Raw genomic sequence first — 18930 nt, 5'->3', positions numbered from 1 at the left:
ATCTTCTTGGAATTTCTTAGTAGACCGAAGAAGGAGCAACCTCCAAGTGAGATGACTTGTATCTCTTCTTTGCCAATTTCTGTCCCAATAAGGATCTTCTCCATTTCACAGGAATCACATGAAGTCCCCTTTTAACTTGGGAGGACTCCATTTTTCTAATAGCACTTGCCTCTCAGCTGACCTGGAAGGCAGCTCATCAGAGCATTTGAATGTGAGAGGAGTAAAGAGAAGCAAATGTCCCTTTTGAAGAGACCATTAGACAGATGTCAGCCACAAAGATATGCAACCATTTGTGTGTGGGTAGAATGATAGCCCTCCCCCCCTCCAAAAAAAAACAAACCAAACCCGTTGCCTTCGAGTCAATTCCAAATCATATCGGCCCTAGAGAGCAGGGGTTAATATGGCTCTGAATGTTGCGAAGCACAATTAGGATAGTTTTGGGGTGGCTGAACTCAGGGGTTGATCTTGTGGCTAGAGCAACCTGGATTCCAAATATACACTCCTAAGTTCCCAATATGGAGGGATGCAGGAATGCATTGTTGTTAAATTAACAATAAAGAGGCTCAGCCCATTTGAGATTTCCAAAGCCTCTTTAATGTTAATTATTGATATGTGACAGAAGAAACTTCACCTATATCAATTCTCCCTTCCAAAAACACCTCAGGAATTAGTAGTCACTGGGAGCCAATTCAAGAATCTTCTACTCGTTGTGCAATAAGAAATAAACAAACATGGAGGGACTTGAACCCTCAGTCTTCTAGATCTGGAATCAGAAACGTTATCCATTAGACCATGCAGCCAATACTGTGAGGATATGGTACAAGCAAATAACTTAAAGTGTTGATAAGGGAACATAGTTTTCTGTTTTCAATTTTATAACTTACAATTGAAGGCAATTTTTACAACATTCAAAAAAGGAGTCAAATATCATCTGAAGACTATGAAAACAATTTAGAATTAGTAAACCAAGATTGTGAGATAATTTCCAGGGCTCTCTCATCTAGGTCACTTATAATGATGATGCATTTGGGTGGAGAATTATAAGCCAAGAACTGAACTCTGCCATAAAAGGATACAGATCGCAAGAAGCTGCTATGTTCAGATTTTTTTTCTCAAATATAATATGGTGTTGCTCCAGGGAGAAAAGTCTGGAAGCTCAAACAAGAGCTCCCTTTGTCAGAAATGTCTGCCCTAATACCAGGAAAATATTCTATTACAATCCATTTATAACAAAGATTTTTAAAACACAGCTTTTAAAATACTTTATCCTTTACCCACAAGTAAAAGAATCACCTGAGACAGAGGTGGGATGAGGTAGTGTGTCCCAAATCTCCCTGGGAGAGTGGTCCCTATGTGTGAGGTGCAGGTTGGTGTCTTCCAGTCTACATCAAATGTAGAAAAAGCAGACAAAATAGCTTGGAGGGATGCTTGTCTCATTGAAATGCTAACTAACCCCAAGGTATTTTGCTTAAAAGTCTTTCCCTAGTTTCCCTGTGGATTGATCCACAAAACATTTCAAGATGATTTTGTGTGACCCATCCCCAACCCTGCCTTGTATATTGGTAGGATAGGAGAGAGGAGAAATCCACAAATTCGTGAAGTTAAGTAATCACAAATTCTCTCAATTTTCTCATAGTCTGTTTCTTGGAAGTGCCAAGTTATTTTTAAGAAGTAACAATAGTCTTTCCCATTCCCTGCACTGTCTTTCCTCCCTAGAGAGGTTAAATTTCCTTCACTCCAAAACTTCCCCATTTGTTCCCAGATCCCTTGTACAGTATTTTCTCCAGGTTTGGGTCAAAACTCAAAACTATCTTAGGTCATATTCTGGATGTAGTAAAGTACACTAATTCGTCAAGAAAATTATCATTTTCACTTGGATCTGAATAGCAAATAGTATTCATGACATGAAGACCTGAAGGAGGAAGAGAAAAAGGAGACCAAAGAGAATGAGGAGGAGAAATAAAATGAAAAGAAGTGGCTCACAGATGGTAACGAAGGGCATCAAGAAGAAAAGCAAGCAAAGAGGTGCAGAAGACTAAACCCATGCATCTTTGCTTGCCCCACCATTATGGAACATTCTCTTTGGTCTTCAGTTTTCCTCTCTTTTATCTCTTTTCTCCTCTGCCTCCCAATGATGCAAGAAAAATGTATAAGACAATGTAAAGGAATGCATAAAAGAGTAGCATGAGTGTTGCTTTAAGAAAAATAGATGCAGGTGGGAATGAAACCCTCTGGGTGTAGCAATGTGTTCTGAAAGCCGGTAGTGCTTTGTCTAGGTGACCAAGTCTGTTTTCGAAAGCCTAAAGAGACAGAAGACAAGACAGAAGGAAGGGAAATTCTCCTAGTGCTATGACATCTTTTTGGAACAGAAACTCCTTGACAGGCAGGAGAATTTCAAAGAAGCTATAATTTTTTTTTTTTTTTTTTTTTTGGGAACCAGGACATGAAACATAAAACCAACTGACCTATATAAAACCTCCATTAGGTACTCAAGGAAAGTTAAATGTAGAGGCCTGGGTAGCTCAGTTGGTAGAGCATCAGACTTTTAATCTGAGGGTCCAGGGTTCAAGTCCCTGTTCAGGCGTTATTCTCTTTTTACCCTAGTTATTTCCCTTAGAAGCCTATTGACATTCCGCTGCCCCTTAGAGGAACACTTCCAGACATTTACTATAGGCTTCTTGACTCATCTCTTCCTGCTCTTTGCTCAACAAGAGTCGGAATAGAGCAGGGAGAACAGAGAAAGGACAAAGGGTTAAGTGCTTAATTAATAGCCAAAAGGTTGGGGGTCTGAACGCACCAAGAGGTTCCTCAGAAGACAGGCCTGGTAATCTGCTTCTGAATGGTAAAAGCCTAGAAAACACTTTGGAGGAGTTCTACACTGCCCACAAGGGGTCAGAAAAAGTTGAGGCAGCCCCATTCTTCCAAATGAGATGAAAGTTTCTAAAAACAAACTTCAGAGCCAGGGCCAAGATGGTAGAATAGTCATATGCTTCTTGTGGTCCCTCTTATAACAAAGACCTAAAAAAACAAGTGAGTAAATTATATATGACAATCTACGAGCCCTGAATATCGAAGGAAAAGTTGAGGAATTGGACCAAGTGGCAGGGGGAGGGAGAGATTGTTCAGAAGCAGTGAGGAGTTGCCAGACCTGACCTGGTGGGAACCAGCACCCCTCAGGCCAGATCTGCTGGCACAAGCTTGGTGAGGCAAGCAGAGGTGTTCAGGACATGTTTTCCACATTGGAAGAGACTGATTGATGGAGAGTTCACTCATGCTTACAGAATCAGTGAAAAGTGATGCTCTTAGCAAAAGATAAGAATTGCATCTAATCTAACCCAGGGGCCAAAAAAACACCCGTTTGGAAAAAACTCTCTCCCATTTAACTGATCCCTCCCCACCCTGCACTGGGTCCTAAGCAGGATTCAGTGATAGCTGCTTTCCCTGGGCCGGAAGTAGGACATGCCTTGAGCCCTGAGCCATCCTCCCAGCCTGGGAGAAGGAACAAATTAACAAATAAGGGGGAAAAATAATCTGCCAGCTCCTGTAAACTGGGAACTCAGGGCAGAAACAGTTCCTCTGCCTAAGCACAGGCATAAGTGGTCCATGGACTTTCAAACCTGCATGGACCTGTGTGGGACCATTTCAACAGTGTAGGCCCTCATTAGCACAGTTTAACAGGGTATATACCTGAAGACTAATGTCAACTGTTTCAGCTATATGGTGAAGAGTCAGGTTCGTGACTTCTGACATTGCTCTGCCTATTAAGCACAGTCCTCACCTAACCACATCACGGGCCTGAGGACTGGTGGCTTCACCTATGCGACCTAGCCACCCTTGACAGGGATCTAAGGCCAAGTGGTGTCTCTCAGTCTTACAGCCAACAGCATTGTGAGCCCATAGTCTGGCTGCAAAACACACCCACCCAGGCACTCTGGGAACCAGGGACACATTTTCCTCACAGGCACTCAGGGGTTGTTATCAGTCCCCTGCCCTGCTCAGGGCATCGCTCCCTACTGCAAACAGATACTTGTGCCTACACCATTCATACCTGCTCATCTAAGACTGTAGGTGAGAGCGTGCTCCACACACTTGGTGACCGACTACCTGGATGCCTGAGCTGAATCCATACAAGTGAATTGACTCCTGGACTCATATACCTAGTAACAGCTCCAACCAACTGGTGATAGGACATTAGAGCTTCAAAGGCATCAATAATCAAACCAGTTCACCTGAGCAACTTATTTGGGCACATATCAAAATGAAATAAACCAAGAAGCTAGGACACAGTAAGTAAACATAAAATAAATAAATACAATAACTTTATTGATGGCTCAGAGACAACAGTGAATATCAAATCACATAAAAAGGCAGACCATGACAGCTTTAGCAAAGCTCCCAAAATAAAGAATCAAGAAATCTTCCAGAGGAAGGGAAATTCCTGGAATTATCAAAGGCAGAATAAAAAAGATTAATATAGAGAACTTCTCAAGAGATCAGGAAGGAGATCAGGCAAAATGCAGAACAAGACAAGGAAGGCACAGACAGAGCATTAGAGGAACTTAAGAAGATTAGAGAAGTGCATAATGACAAATTTAATAGGCTGCAAGAGTTCACAGAGAGACAGCAAACAGAAATTCAAAGGATTAACAATAAAATTTCAGAATTACACAATTCAGTAGAAAGTCAAAGGAGCAGAACTGAGGAAACGGATGTCAGAATTATTGAGATTGGAAGACAAAGCACTTGACACTGACATATTTGAGGTAAAATCAGATAAAAGAATTATAAGAAGAAATCCTTAGAATTATGTGGGACTCTATCAAGAGAAATAACCTACAAGTGATCTGAGTACCAGAACAGAGGTGGGTAACAGAAAATACAGAGAGAATTGTTGAAGATCTGTTGGCAGTAAACTTCCCTGATATTGTGAAAGATGAGAAGATATCCATCCAAGGTGCTCATTGAACCCCACACAAGGTAGATCCTAAAAGGAAGTCGCTGAGACATAATCAACCTTGCCAAAGCCAAAGGTAAACAGAGAATTTTAAGAGCAGCTAGGGATATACGAAAAGTCACCTACAAATGAGAGTCAGTAAGAATAAGCTCTGATTTTTACTCAGCAGAAACCATGTAGGCAAGAAGGCAAAGGAATGACATACTTAAAGCCAAGACAGATTTGTTTGTTCTTTTGGCAGTCCATGGTACATGCAATATTCTTTGCCAACACCACAATTCAAAGGGGTCAATTCTTCTTCGGTCTTCTTTATTCATTGTCCAGCTTTCACATGCATATAATGCGATTGAAATCGCCATGGCTTGGGCCAGCCTCACCTTAGTCTTCAAGGTGACATCTTTGCTTTTCAGCACTTTAAAGAGATCTCTTGCAGCCAATTTGCCCAATGCGATGGATCTTTTGATTTCTTGACTGCTGCTTCCATGGGTGTTGATTGTGGATCCAAGTAAAATGAAATCCTTGACAACTTCAATATATATATCCATTTGGATTTGATCATACAATCCAGAATATGAACTAAAAGACTTTTTGTTTTTTGACCTAAACTAGGAGAAAATCTTGTACAGAGACCTTGCAGAGGAAGGCTTGGAGTCAAGGAGAAGTCTCCTTTCTCTGCAGGAATTGGGGATCAGTTGCAGCAGAAGAGGTGAGAGGCCAAGTGACCTGGAGGTCTTTTATAATGCATCGCCCCCTTTTCTCTTCTCTCCAAAAGCTGTAACTATGCACCTTCTATCTGTCTGTCACAGGCCATGCCTAAGCCAATTTTGAGGTTACCTAGTTGACTTGGGAAGGACTAAACTACATAGCCTCTGCACCTATGCTAAAAATTGATGCTTATGTAGTTATTACCAATTGTACAGAGTCTCTGACTTTTTGTGGTCACAGCTCCCTCTTTCTAAGCTAAAAGCAGGATGTAAAGAGTAGAGGGGCCACATAGAATTTCTTTAGAAAAAAGTTGGTGTCATGAATTGAATTGTGTCCCCCAAAAATATGTGTATCAATTTATTGTCCACCATCTTGTCACCTGGTGTGGTTTTTCTAAGTGTTGTAAATCCTATCAGCATGATGCTAATGGGATGGGATTAGCGGCAGTTGTATTGATGAAATCTGCAAGATTACATTGTGCTTTAAGACAATTTCTTCTGAGATATAAAAGAGAGAAAAGAGCAGAGATGGGGGACTTCATACCACCAAGAAAGCAGAGCTGGGGGCAGAGTGCATACTTTGGACCTGAGGTTCCTGCACTGAGAAACTCCCAGACAAAGAAAATATTGATGACAAGTTCCTTCCCCTAGAGCCGAAAGACAGAGAAAGAGTTTCTCTGTAGCTGATGTCCTACATCTGGACTTGTAGCCTATTAGACTGTGAGAAAATTCATTTCTCTTTGTTAAAGCCATCCACTTGTGGTATTTCTGTTACAGCAGCAATAGATAACCAAGACAGCTGGGTTTTAATAGGCTTCTTTTAAGAGGTATAAATATGCAGAGCAAAGAAATGGGAACTTTTTAAAAATTATTATTATTTGCATTTAAGCAAAACCTAGTGAACTTCCCCAGTCACAGTGGTGCTTAATCTAAAAGCTGCCTGCCTGTACTTCTTCTACTCTCAATACCAGTCCTACCACTCCATGGGTGGAAATTGGGAAATCCCTGCAGCTACCACTGAAGCCACCAATACCAACGATGTCTGAATTGCAAACAAAAATTCATCCTCACCTGGAGAAACCCCAAGATTATGGCCCCTGGACACCCTTTTAGCTCAGTAATGAAGTCACTCCTGAGGTTCAGCCAAAGATTAGATATGCCCATAAGACAAAACTAGACCGAATGGGCACACCAGCCCAAGGACAAGGACTAGAAGGCAGGAGGCGATAGGAAGGTAATAGGGAAACCAAGGGCGAGAAGGAAGAATGTTGACATGTCGTGGGGTCATTAGCCAATGTCATAAAACAATATGCGTACTAACTGTTTAATGATAAACTAGTTTGTTCTGTAAGCCTTCATCTAAAGTACAATAAAAAATAAATAAATAAAAACTCAAAATGAAAAAGAAATTTCAGCCTCACATGAGCCCTCCACAGTGCTCAGCCTGTCTATCCCAGGAAGGAAAGTGCAGTGAATCACTCTCAAAGGCAAGGAAGTCTTGGGCAAAATGAACAGATTTCTCTTCTGGGACAAGCCTGCTTCTCTTTTCCTTGCCCTCTTCCTCTCTCTCCTTTTTCTCCTTCTCTTCCTTCCTTTCACCCTACCCCACCTCTTGCCTCTCTCGTTCAGCTGTGCACTCCAGAATGAAGTTTTCACAATACTTCAGCAGACTTCTAGTCCCATGCATGCCCATTTTAATCTCTGTATTGAGATTCACATGTAGTTGGTATCTTCATTTTCCATGTCACTTGATAATTTCTTCCCTCCCCTGTACACCCAGTGTAATATCTTCCCAGCATAGGCCCAGGCTCATTCAGGTCAACTGCAGAGCAGGGAGAAATGGAAGGAAGATGAATTTTTTTCTTCGAATTGAGAAGGCTTGAACCTCACACTGGGGAGAAAGAAATTGTAAAAGAATCTAAAATATTTTTGCAGGAAATACTTTAAAAATTTACATCCGAATCGATGGTCTCACCGAAATGTTAAGGCAGAAAGCCTCGACTCTTTGCTCATTGGAAACTGGTTTGAGAACCTGTGAGGACACATGGAGGGCTTTTATTAAAATTCACTTTGCAGATGGTCTTCAGCTGCTGCAAATTTCTCATTCCTTCCAGAGAGGCCAATTCTAAAAGACAAGCTATCACCCAACAGAGTGTTTCTTCTTTATTTTCTGTTCTCCAAAGAAAAAAAAAAATTTTTTTTTTTCTTTATTTTCTGTCATGCCTCGGCCTGTTTTCAGACCACAGCACTCTGGCACATACACTACACTACTTGTCTTCTGGCTTCTCTAGCCTCCTTAACCTGTTTCACACACGTAAATTAGGGTTACAAATAAATTTGACTTCTCTGTTTAGCTAACAGAGCCCCTGGGTGGTGCAAATGGTTAACACATTGGGCTGATAACCAAAAAGTTGAATGTTAGAATCCACCCAGAAGCCCTGGGAAGAAATGTTGGGCTCTCTACATCTGAAAAAAAATCAGCCATTGAAAATCCTATGAAGCACAATTGTACTCTTGTACAGGTGGAGTCACCATTCATCAGAATCAACCGAAAGACAACTTATTATTATTATAATGGTAAATTGTAAATATACAAAGTAGGCTTGATTAAGATTAATATCATTTTAAAATGACAAATTACAAAAGTAAATAATACTTCCTCAGATTTGTGTATTCTCTTGGATTATAGGCATCTAACCAATCTTACAATATCGTAAGGGGCAACACGTTCTACTGCTTGACCATTAAGTGGCCAGCACCACATTCCACTCACCCAATTCCTGAAATTGTTTCTACTTTATTTAATAGGAGGCGTCCAATATCCTGTCACAGTCTAATTGATACAAAAGAGTCTAATGCTCACAGACCATGAAACACAGTTCTTAGAAAGCACCTATCTGCAGACCACAATATGAGCAGCATTAATGAAGAGACAGGATGTACTGAAAGTGAGAAGATAGCCAAGAAAATCTGTCTTCTTTTTGTTTGAGGCTTAGCTCACAAAGAGTAAAATGCATATAACTTAATTATTCAGCTTGTTGAGTTACTACATGTGTATCTCATATAACCAACATCCAGACCAAGGTAAAGAAATGTTCAGCTCTCAGAAGCTCCTTGTATCTATCCCAATCAATTCCAATCTTCAGACCTCTACCACCATTTTCCTGTTTTGAAAAACTATAAATGGAATCATACAACATGTGTTCATCTGAGTATAGAATCATTCAATGTAATTTTTATTAGATACATCCATCTTGTGTCTAATAGCAGTAGTTCTTTTTTATTGCTGTCATATTTCACTGTACTAATACTGTACACCACAATTTTTTCATTTGTTTTGCTGTTGATGTACATACCAAAAAAAAACAACAACAACAAAAAAAAAAACAACCAAACCCACTGCCATCGAGTTGATTCTAACTCATAGCGACCCTATAGGACGGAGTAGAACTGCCCCATAGAGTTTCCAAGGAGCGCCTGGCAGATTAGAACTGCCGACCTCTTGGTTAACAGTCACAGCACTTATCCACTATGCCGTCATATAAAACTAATGCTGCTATGAACATTTTTGTACATATCTTTCAAGGGCAATAAGCATTCATTTTTCTTGGGTCTAAACGCAGCTGTGGAGTTTCAGGGTTATAGGTTATAAATATGTTTTGTTCTAGGCAATATTTCTAAATAATGTACAAGTATGGATGTGCCAGTTGACAGTGTCATCAGCAATGTATGAAATTTTCAGTTGTTCCATATCATCAGCAACACTTGATATTTTCAGTTCTTTTATCTTAATCCATTTTGGTGAAGGGGGTATTATTTCAATGTGTTTTTACTTTGCACTTTCCTTATAATTAATAACGCCCAGTGGTTGCAGCCCACCAGACCAGCTTTGGAAGTGGCTGCAAGGGGCACAGGTCCAGTTCCTGGTGGGAAAAAAGGCTTTAAGAAAGTCAACTGTAGTTGTGTCCTAGAGGTTCAGGGGATGGACTAGAAATGCACTGGGCTGTCCTGCACAGGTTTGATTTCTGCTGACTACAGACTACCTGGATCCCAGGTACTTTAAGTTCCCTTCATTATCAGCAAGCAAGTTGGAGGTTCACCAAAAAAGAGAAAGGCTCTCACTGAGGTGGATTGATGCAGTAGCTGCATAATAACGACTGTGAGGACAGCACAGGACTGGACAGTATTTCTTTTTTGTTGTACATAGGGTCGCTATAAGTTGGAAGCCACTTGATGGCACCTAACAACAACTGCAGCAATCCCTTCTTCTTAAAGAGAAAAAAACCAAACTCATAGCGACCCTATAGAACAGGGTAAAACTGCCCCATAGGGGTTCCAAGGAGCTATTGGTGGATTTGGATTTGAATTGCAGACCTTTTGGTTAGCACCCAAGCTCTTAGCCTCTGTGCCACCAAGGCTCCTTCTTCAAGAGAAGAGGGCTTGAAAAACTTTGTAAGAAGAGAAAAAAAGAAAAGGTGGAGAAAGAGCAGAAAAGTTGAAAATACAGAAGTTCCATCATAGACCTTTCCTTGTCGTTGTGAAAAATGTCACCAGGCAGTTTATTAAGAAGGGGACTTCAGAGCAGGCTGATGGAATGAAATGTCCTAGCAGCAGAAACAGTGTTATTTGGTCTATGATCTCCTTAAGTATTTCCTGGTATAGCAGTTAAGAGAACACAATTTAAAGGCTTAAGAAATAGTGAGATTTGAAACAGTGGGTTTTTCTCTCTGGCCAACTATCGAATCTGTGAAGACCCCTTATAAACATAGGTGATATTTTAAGGAGGATCTTCATGATGTCTTTGTAGTGAGAGAGGCATGGCCCGATGAGAGTGTATCCTAATCTTGAGAAGGTTTGAAACCAATTCCCAACACTTTTGTACTTTCCTCCTTTTTAAAACAGCTTTTTTGCATACTCATGTGGAGATAAACACATTACGTGATGGATTGCCTTGAATTGTTTCCCATTTTCTACAGCCTGTGTCTCCTCGCCACCCAGGGCAGCTGTGTCAGCACAAGGAAGACAAGGAACAAAGAAGGAAATGGAGAAAACAGAATGGCTTATTCAAGATTTCTCCATCAGAAGCAAAAAGCTTGCTCCCATGATATTGTGCTCAATAATCCTCTCTTCCCTTTTCCAGCGTCATTGAGGAGCATGACAGGAAAAGAAGGACTGAAAGAAGAGAGAAAGAATAGGCTCTGTCCTTTCATTTGAAATTCACTTGGTTTTCTGAGCAGTGTTTAGAGCCTGGAATATCCAGAGGGGGACAAGCAGAAAAGCTTCTTTCTGTTTTACATATTCCTCCCCTTTTTGTCTTCCTCATCCTCTATGAACTCATCCCCTCTCAAAAAACTGAATGTTATTTTCAGACATGGGTGGCAAAGGAGCCCATATAATTTTGGATTAGAGAGCAGATTATATTGGATACATTAAGATTAGGTATTCAAAAACACAAGGGCATTGCAAATGAAAGTTAAGTACAATTTTGAAAGAATGGCTAAAACAGGTACTTTCAGGCAGCTGAAATAGCTTAGTTGGGAGAGGATAGACCGATGATCTGGAGATCCCTGGCTCAATCCTGGGTTTGGCAGTCATGTGTAGTTTTCTAGAATTACTATGATTCACTTTATTACAGGACAATTGCAACCCAAGGCTTTGGGATTCTAACAGAACTGAGGATAATACAGTAAAACCTGCAAAAACCAGAACCAGTGTAAGGCAGAAACCTGTCATAGAAGAAAAACTCAAATATTTTCCACTAAAAAGAGAGAAAAGTGGTGACACTGTACCCTGTCAAAGGCAGAAAACTTTCAAGACCAAGAAAAACAAGGCAGTCCCATCAAGTCCAGCTCTCACAGTTTTACTCTACATCTATCCAACAGGGAACTATGTGAGAAAAGTTACATTAACATCTGTATCATCTCTCACTACAATTTTTACTGATTTTTTTCAACTCCAGTCAGGTTGTATATATACATATTTTTATCATCCTCTGCTTCACTTACACATTCCTGAGGTCTTCTACAAAGTGGTAAGTGACATTTTTCATCTCTTATTCTTCTTACTTTTAACTGACAACAGGTAACAATTTGTTTAAAACAACAATAAATAAAACCAAACCAAACCCCTTGCCATCATTTTGATTCCAAACTGGACAGAGTATAACTGTCCCATAGGGTTTTCAAGGAGCAGCTAAGAAAGGCAAAAAAATCCAGTCATGCAAATTGCCCAAATGCCCAATTAAACTAGAGAAGGCAAAAGAAACAGACAAAGAAGCAAATAACCAGGGCAATGAATAGAAAGCAGTTGCTAATATGGTAGATATTAATTAAACAGTATTGCTATCACTTTAAATGCAAATGATTTAAATATATGTATCTTAGTCTGGGTTTTCCAGAGGAGGAAAACCAGAGAAAAATGCATATAAATATTGTCTCAGCCATCTAGTGCTGCCACAACAGAAATACCACAAGCGGATGGCTTTAACAAAGAGAAATTTATTTTCTCACTGTCTAGTAGGTTACAAGTCCAAATTCAGGGCATCGGCCCCAGGGGAAGTCTTTCCCTATCTCTGTCACCTCTGGAGGAAGGTCTTTGTCCTCAATCTCCCCTTGGTCAAGGAGGTTCTCAGGCACAGGGACCCCGGGTCCAAAGGACGCGCTCTGCTCCCTGTGCTGCTTTCTTGGTGGTATGAGGTCCCCAACTCTCTGCTTGCTTCTCTTTCCTTTTATCTCATCCCAGGGAAACTCCCTTTATACTGGATCAGGGAGGTGACCTGAGTAACGGTGGTGTTACAATCCCACCCTAATGGTCTTAACATAAAATTACAATCACAAAATGGAGGACAACCACACAATACTGGGAATCATGGCCTAACCAAGTTGATACACACACTTTTGTGGGGACATATTTCAATCCATGACAAATATATACAACGAAATTCACCTAAAGGAAATGGCTCCTGTAATAGTGGGGACTGGCAAGTCACAAATCCATGGGTCTGGTAGCAGGTTGAAAATCTCTGACACCTCATAGGGTTGTAGGGGCTGTCAAATCCAAAATCTGCTAGTCAAGCAGCAGCCTAGAGACTTCTGCAGGCATAGGCCCAAAGACTGGAGGTCAGGTGCTGAGAAGAGTAAAGAGTCTAGAGAGAGTGAATTTTGCCAGAACATCCCTTTATGTACTGGAGACAGGCTACACTGCAAGGAAATTCCTCTTTCAACCGACTGGTTGCTCACATCAGATCACAAAATGGAAGGTAACTAAATTATAGAAGAGCACATGCCAAGCTACTGAGAATCACATCCTAGCCAAGTTGACACATAACATTAACTATTACAATAACATTTAAAAGACAGACTATCCAAGTGGATTAAAAACTACATGTTGTTTACAAGAAATCCACTTTAAACATAAAAACATGGGTAGATTAAAAGTAAAAAGATGGAGAAAGATACCATACTAACACTAATCAAAAGAAAGCTGGAGCTGCTATACTAACGTCAGGCAAGTCAGATTTCAGAGCAAGGAAAATTATCAAAAATAAAGAAGGGGTTACATAATGATTAAAGGGTCAATTCTCCAAGAAGACATAACAATCCTGAATGTGTATGCACCTAACAACAGAGCATCAAAATACACGAGGCAAAAGTCATATCTGAGGAAGGAATTGAGTCCAAGCCGTACTCTGCTACACATGGGGTTGCCATGAGTCATAATCAATTCGTTGGTACCTGGTCATTGTGGTGGATCCAAGATATACAAGCCAAGCCCAAGCCCAAGCCCAAACCCAGTGCCGTCGAGTCAATTCCGTCTCATAGCGACCCCAAAGGACGGAGTAGAACTGCACCATAGAGTTTCCAAGGAGCACCTGGTGGATTTGAACTGCCAGCCCTTTGATTAGCAGCAGTAGCGCTTAACCACTACACCACCAGGGTTTCCAAGATATACAAAGAACTCCTAAAACTCAACAATAAAAACACAAGCAACCCAATTAGAAAGTGGGTAAAATATCTGAAGAGATACCCCAGCAAAGAAGATATACAGGTGGCATATGTCTTAAAAAAAAAAAAAAAAAAAAACCAATTCCCCCATGAGTAGAATGTGCTTCACATGGCTTTTATTGGAAGTAGATCTCCAGGCCTTTCTTCTGAGGCAACTCTGTGTGGCTCCAAACCACCAATTAATCAATCATTCAGTTAGTAGCTAAAAATTTAACCATTTCCACCACCCAGGGACTCCCACATACCACTAGGGCATTACAAATTAAAACAATGATGCGATACCATTACATACCTACTGTTGCTGTTCTTGTTAGCTGCTGTTGAGTCAGTGCCGACTCACAGTGATCCTAGAGGGCAGAAAAAGGCTCCATAGGGTTTCCAAGGAGCACCTGGTGGTTTGAACTGCCAGCATCTTGGTTAGCAGCCAGGCTCCTAACTACTACCCCACCAGGGTGTCTACACAGCTATTTGAATGGCTAAAATCCTAATACTGACAACACCACATGCTGGCAAGGATGTGGAGCTACAGGAACTTTCATTCATTACCGGGAAAATGCAAAATAGTACAGCTACTTTGGAAGATAGCCTAGCAGTTTCTTACAAAGCTAAATGTAGACGAACATAAACATGTTGTTGTCAGATGCTGTGGAGTCAGTTCTGACTCATAGTGACCCTATGTACAACAAAATAAAACACTGACCGGTCCTGTACCATTCTCACTAGCATTGTTATGCTTGAACCCATTGTTGTAGCCACTGTGTGAATCCATTTTGTTAAGGGTCTTCCTCTTTTTCACTGACCCTCTACTTTACCAAGCATGATGTCCTTCTCCAGGGACTGGTCCATCCTGATAACAGGTCCAAAGTATGTGAGATGAGGTCTCCCCATCCTTGCTTCTAAGGAGAATTCTGCCTGTACTTCTTCCAAGACAAATTTCTTTGTTCTTCTGGCAGTCCATGGTATGTATATCCAACATTCTTCACCAACACCATAATTCAAAGGTATGAATTCTTCTTCAGTCTTCCTTATTCATTGTCCACCTTTCACATGCATATGAGGCAATTGAAAACACCATGGCTTGGGTCAGGTGCACCTTAGTCCTCAAGGTGAAATCTTTGCTTTTTAACACTTTAAAGAGGTCTTTTGCAGAAAATTTGCCCAGTGTAATGCATTGTTTGATTTCTTGACTGCTGCTTCCATGGGTGTTGGTTGTGGGTCCAAGTAAAATGAAATCCTTGACAGCTTTAATCTTTTCTCCATTTATCATGATGTTGCTTATTGATCCGATCGTGAGGATTTTTGTTTTCTTTATGTTGAGGTGTAATCCATACTGAAGGCTGTGATCTTTGGTCTTCACCAGTAAGTGCTTCATGTCCTCTTCATTTTCAGCAAGGAAAGTTGTGTCATCTGCATATCACAGGTTGTTAATGAGTCTTCCTCCCACCCTGGTACCTCCTTCTTCTCCATGTAGTCTGGTTTCTTGGATTATTTGCTTAGCATATGGTTTGAATTAGTATAGTGAAAGGATGCAACACTGACACACATTTCTTTACTTTAAACCACGCATTATCCCCCTGTTCTGTTCAAATGAATGCCTCTTGGTCTATGTAGAGGTTCCTTATGAGCATAATTAAGTGTTCTTGAATTCCCATTCCTCACAATGTTATCCATAATTTGTTATGATTCACATAGTTGAATGCCTTTGCACAGTCAGTGAAGCACAGGTAAACATCTTGTATTCTCTATTTTCAGCCAAGATCCATCTGACATAAGCAATGACATCCCCCCTTCCACATCCTCTTCTGAATTCTTCTTGAACTTCTGGCCGTTCCCTGTTGATGTACAGCTGCAACTTCTTTTGAATGATCTTCAGCAAAATTTTACTTGTATGTTGTATTATGACATTCTTTAATAATTTCTGCATTCTGCTGGATCACTTTTCTTTGGAATGGGCACAAATTTGGATCTCTTCCAGCTGGTTGGCCTGGTAGCTGTCTTCCAAATTTCTTGGCATAGATGAGTGAGCACCTCCAGCACTGCATCTGCTTGAAACATCTCAATTGGAATTCTGTCAATTCCTGGAATCTTGTTTTTCGCCAATGCCTGCAGTACAGCTTGGATCTCTTCCTTCAGTAGCGTAGGTTCTTGATCATATGCTACCTCCAGAAATGGTTGAATGTTGACCAATTCTTTTTGGTACAATGACCTTGTGTATTCTTTCCATCTTCTTTTGATGCTTCCTGCACCATTTATTTTCCCTGTAGAATTCTTCAATATTGAAACTTAAGCCTGGAATTTTTCTTCAATTCTTTCAGCTTGAGAAATGCCGAGTGTGTTCTTCGGTTTTGGTTTTCTAATGCCAGGTCTTTGCACATTTCATTATAATACTTTACTTTGGCTTCTTGAGCCACCCTTTGAAATCCTTTGTTCAGCTCTTTTATTTCATTATTTCTTCCTTTCACTTTACCTACTCTGTGTTCAGGGGCAAGTTTCAGAGTATCTTCTGACATCCATTTTGGTCTTTTCTTTCTTTCCTCTCTTTTTTAATGACCCCTTGCTTTCTTCATGTGTGATGCCCTTGATGTCATTCTAGAACTTGTCTACTCTTCGACCATTCATGTTCAATGTGTCAAATCTATTCTTGAGATGGTCCATCATATGTCTGTCAGTTTGCCATGCCGTAGTATTGTATGTTGCTGTGACACTGGAAACTTTGCCACTGGTATTTCAAATACCAGCAGAGTCACCCTTGGGAGACAGATTTCACCTGAGCTTCCAGACTGATACAGACTAGGAAGAAGGACTTGGCAGTCTACTTCTGAAAAAATTTGCCAGCGAAAACCTATGACTAGCAGCAGAACATTGTCTGATATAGTGGTGAAAGATGAGCCTCTCATGTTGGAAGGCACAAAAAATATGACTGGGGATAAACTGCCTCTTCAAAGTACAGTCGACCTTAATGATGTGAATGGAGTCAATCTCCTAGGACCTTCATTTGCTGATGTGGCACAACTCAAAACGAGAAGAAACATGTACGAATGTTCATTAATAATTGGAATGTGGAATATAGGAGGCAGGGATTTAGGAAAATTGGAAGATGTCAAAATTGAAATGGAATGCATCAAGATCAATATCTTAGGCATTAGTGAGCTGAAATGGACAGTATTGGACATTTTGATACGGACAATGACATAGCCTACTATGTTGGGAATGACAATTTGAAGAGGGTATGCGGTTGCATTCGTCACCAAAAAGAACATTTCAAGGTCTATCCTTAAGTACAATGCTGTCAGTGATAGGATAATATCCACATGCCTACAAGGTAGACCAGTTAATACAACTGTCATTCAAATTTATGGACAAACCACTAATGCCAAAGGTGAAGAAATTGAGGATTTTTACCAATTTTTGAGTCTGAAATTGATCAAACTAGCAGTCAAGACACATTAATAATTACTGGTGATTGGAATGTGAAAGTTGGAAACAAAGAAGGATTGGTTGTTGGAAAATATGGTAATAGTAACGGTCCCGGAGATTGCGTGATAAAATTTTGAAAGACCAATTAATTCTTCAGTGCAAATACCTCTTTTCAACAACATAAACGGCAACTATACATGTGGACCTCACCATACGCAATACACATGAATCAAATCAACTATATCTGTGGAAAGAGATGACGGTAAAGCTCAATGTCATTCGTCAGAACAAGGCCAGGGGACGACTGTGGAACAGGCCATCAATTGCTCCTATGGAAGTTCAAGATGAAGTTGAAGAAAATTAGAACAAGTCCATCAGGGGCAAAGTAGAGCCCATACAGACACATAGGCATATGCAAATATATGATTCAGCCGTTGTGCATCTAGGTATTTACCAGGGAAATAAAAGTTTATGTCCACCAAAAACCTGCCCACAAATGTTTATAGCAGCTTTACTGATAACTGCTAGAAATTTGGAAACAATCAAGATGTCCTTAAATAGATGAATAAACAAGCTGTGGCACACCCATATAATGGAGTATTATTCACGAACAAAAATAAGTGAGCTTTCAAGCTATGAAAAGTAACAGAGTAATCTTAAATGCATATTGCTAAGTGAAAGAAGTTAGTCTGATATGCTACATATTGTATTATTCCAAATACATGACATTCTAGAAAAGACAAAATTTTAGACAGTGAAAAGATCAGTGGCTGCCAGCAATTCAGAGTGGTTTGGAGGGATGAATAGTGGAGCACAGACATTTTTAGGACAGTGAAACTATTCTGAATGATACTGTAATGAGGGTTGCTTGACATTACACATACTGCTTTTACAGCATCAAACAGCCAAGACACCACCCAGTATTTACACACACATACACAGACACACAGGTAAACATATACACATTCCCATCAGTTTTGTGTGTGACACTCTAGTTTTCTCTTTAAGTGAAACCTACCACACACTGTTCCTTGTTCTTATTGTACAAATCCCCTGAGCCCACTGAAAGAACAAGTCTGACAGACAAACCATGTTCTGCCAATTTTGAAAAAGACTCAGTGTTATTTTTATAAGTATTCGCAAAGGCTCATATTTGTGCAAACTATGATGAGAAAAGGCTAACAGGCACTAGAAATCTGGTACCAGGAAATGATTTTTGTTTTTTAAATATCTTCTTATGTAGTTCAGAGAATTGAGTTTTCACCATGATAAATCTCAGGGTTCTAGACCAGTCTTGAGGCAAGCTGATTTATTTTCCACAAGTATCACAAATGAATTTCTAACCCCCAAATCTCAAAGTACATTTTTTCAGTCTTTATTCACCCTCTACATGCAGGTGTTTTTTTTTTTTTTTTTTACATGCAGGTGTTTACTGATCACTCGTAAATCCAAGACCAGAGACCAGAGCACTACCCGAGTTCACTATGTAACATTCTTACAGGTGTGTTCCAAGATATGTTGAATCTCATATGAGTTTATCTTCTCCCTCTTCCAGGCTTTCCCCCATGCCCCTCCACTCACAATTTTTCAGAACTCCCTTTTCTGTACCTACTTCTGTTTGAGAATGACTTAATTTTTTTTTCATGAATAAATGCTTCATTCACTTTTGTTCTTTAAATCCTGTCTATTTACCTTCTATCTTACTCTTATAATTCACCTTTTCTAAATCCTGAAGCTGCTGTTTTGTTCATGTCTTATGAATTCTTTTCTGGACTGCTTGTAGGGCCCTTGAGTTACCTGATATCTCGAGTAGAAAAGACCCTTACAATGAAATGCAGAGTACATCACTTTC

The 18930-nt window shown here is 40.2% G+C and overlaps 1 non-coding gene across 1 annotated transcript; it reads left to right on the top strand.

The window, feature by feature from the left end:
- Positions 1–2511: 2511 nt before the first annotated feature.
- On the top strand, positions 2512–2584 carry TRNAK-UUU (transfer RNA lysine (anticodon UUU)). The gene has a single exon. It is a non-coding gene; the product is annotated as a tRNA-Lys (tRNA).
- Positions 2585–18930: the final 16346 nt, after the last annotated feature.

This window comes from Elephas maximus, chromosome 1 (genome assembly GCF_024166365.1).
Source record: "Elephas maximus indicus isolate mEleMax1 chromosome 1, mEleMax1 primary haplotype, whole genome shotgun sequence".
In the NCBI taxonomy this organism is placed as follows: domain Eukaryota; kingdom Metazoa; phylum Chordata; class Mammalia; order Proboscidea; family Elephantidae; genus Elephas; species Elephas maximus.
Note: the sequence above shows the minus strand (reverse complement) of the source record. Positions and strands in the feature narration are given on the sequence as shown.